The sequence below is a fragment of the Tupaia chinensis genome, unplaced genomic scaffold, assembly GCF_000334495.1.
Source record: "Tupaia chinensis unplaced genomic scaffold, TupChi_1.0 Scaffold000113_1, whole genome shotgun sequence".
NCBI lineage: Eukaryota > Metazoa > Chordata > Mammalia > Scandentia > Tupaiidae > Tupaia > Tupaia belangeri.
The window spans coordinates 4,913,833-4,916,371 of NW_006159577.1; positions in this window are offsets into that span (position 1 = coordinate 4,913,833).

Consider the following 2,539-nt stretch of genomic DNA (forward strand, 5'->3'; position numbering starts at 1 on the left):
GGTGCGGGCGGGCGGGGCGCAGGTTGGCCCTCACGCGGGCCCGGTGCCCTGCCTACCCGCTCTAAGTGTTCGCTTTCCGCCGATTCTCTCGCCGCGACTCGCGACCCCAAAACGGAAAGGAACTGTGCAGCGAGGAACCCGCGGCTGTCCCGCACTCGAGCGCCCAGGAAAGTTCCGGCAACTCGGCGAGCTGGGGGACGCGCCTTGGCGGAGCCGGTCGGCGAGGGCTGCACCGCTGGCCCCTATCACGCGCTGGGACTGACCCCAGTGCCCAGCACGCGGGTCCGTGACCGCGGACCTCACGCACCCGTACACCCGGAAAGCCAGCGCCCTGGCCCGCGACTAAGTGGAAAAAGCATAGAGCAGATGTAAATAAAATACAGTCCTTCGCCTCTGGTTCTTTCAGAAGTTATCTGTGGTATTCGTGATTTCTACCACTTGAGCGTTCTCGGCGCATCCTTTGGGTCACACGCGAGTCTCATAATCGCCAGGAGGGGGGGGGGCCTTAGGGTGGGTCCCTGTGCCTGGCCGGCGCCCGGAGTAGGGCAGCGGTCTAGATGGTGAAATCTTAACCTCCCAGGACCCCAAGGAGGAGGCAGATCTGCCACCCTGCCTTCGGATTGGGGTAGCCGCGGGAGGGGGCATAGGGATTTTTACTTATTCTTCTGTATTTGTGTTGTTTCCCTATGCACCCGTTCCTTTTCCAATAAAAATAGTTTTAAAATTAAAACCCAAATACTTACAACCACGCTCAAAGACTCTCCCAAACGTGAACCTTTTTAGCATCCAGGGGCGGAGTGGGGGTTTGGGGGAGAGTGGATCCTACAGACCAGGGGCTGAAAAACTGGAGCCCCAGCAGCCTGGGGCATGAGAAGGACATCAAGGTCACCAGTCAGGCTCCCCAGACCCCGTAGCAACAGTTCATAAAGCCAGAGCCTCCGGGAAGGGAGGCTTGACCCAAAATATATGCACTGTGGATTAAGGAGTGAAAGATAAATCTTCTAATTAAAAGCCCTGAGTCCCCAGCAAGCTGAGATTAACAACAATTAAAAAAAAAAAAAGGAGTGGAGGGACCAGCAGCCAGCAGAATGATTATGTTGTTGGACTCCCACAGTTCTGACTTCTGTTAGAGTCCTGGCTTGAACTCATTCTGGGGGCATGAGTTTGCGTGCCCGAAATCCCCAGAGGAGACAGGATTGTAGCAGGACCATCCCTGTATGTGTGTGTGTGTGTGTGTGTGTGTGTGTGTGTGTGTTGGGTGGGGGGGTTGATTTCTTGCACTCTCGCTTTCTCTGTCTCTCTGGCGAGCACGTGAGCCCTATAGCAAAAAAATCTCTCTTAAAAAAATAAAAAATAAAAAAGGAGGGAGTGCGTGGGATGATAAGCAAAGTAGATCAGCAGAGAGAGATTCTGTCATTGCAGTCCAGTTGTGACCAATAGTTGCCCCACTATGGGAGGCTGCACACCAGCGAATATCTCCAGTGTGGTCAGCTTGGAATATACCAGGCATACACCTTAGTCCCCAAGATTGGAGGCAGAGAGTCACAGCATGGCCAGACCCCATAAAAGATCATCTTGTCCTGTCTGGCAGCTTGCTTTCTCACTTTCCCTCCCTCTCTTTCTCTGGTGTGTGTGCCCTGTAACAAATTAAATAATGATGATCAATAAAATTAAATCATTCTTTTAAAAGAAATGCTAATGTGTATACTTGCCTAAAATTCCGACAGGAGGGAAATATGGAGAAAAAGGGACTGAGACGTGACCATACACCCCATAGAGTATGCTATCTCGCTCTTTCTTCTCTCTTTCTGGAAAGTGCACATGCCCTCTACCAATTGAACAAATTAAATTAAGGCCCAGCAGGTGGCATGGTGGTTAGGGCACTGGACTCCCACTATGGCTGACGAAGGTTCAAGTCCCTGTTCAGGTGCCACATGACCCGAACAGTCGAACAGTTTTCCTGAGGAAGGAGTGAGAGGACGAACGACACAATGTTACAACTCTTCAGGGTCCTCTGTTTATTGTGGGCAGCGCGAAGACGACACAGTGTCATAGTTCTTCAGGGTCATCTGGAGACAACACAGAGTCACAACTCTTCAGAGTCCTCTGGTGATTATGGGCCAGGGATCATGGTTATATACATGCTGGTGGGCAGTGATTGGTTGAATGAAGGATTGTAAAAGGTGGGTTATGATTGGTTGCTTTTGTGGATATGCAAATCTGAGGTGCCAGATATGCAAATCTGAGGGATTCTTAGCTCACCGATTTGCTATGGGAAGTGGCCAGTCAGAGTATGGTTTTGAAGGTGAGGTTTTGAAGGGGAGCCAATTGTGGCCTTTATGGGAAATGGCCAATCAGAGTATGGTTTTGAAGGTGAGGTTTTGAAGGGGAGCCAATTGTGGCCTTTGTCATCGTGTAATTATTTGCTCTCTGAGAAACCGGAGATATTCGCTGAGTCCTCCAGACCCCAGCACCCTTATCTCCACCCTAATCCCCATTACGCATGCAGACTTTGCTTCTCCAGTGCTGAATACCTTAT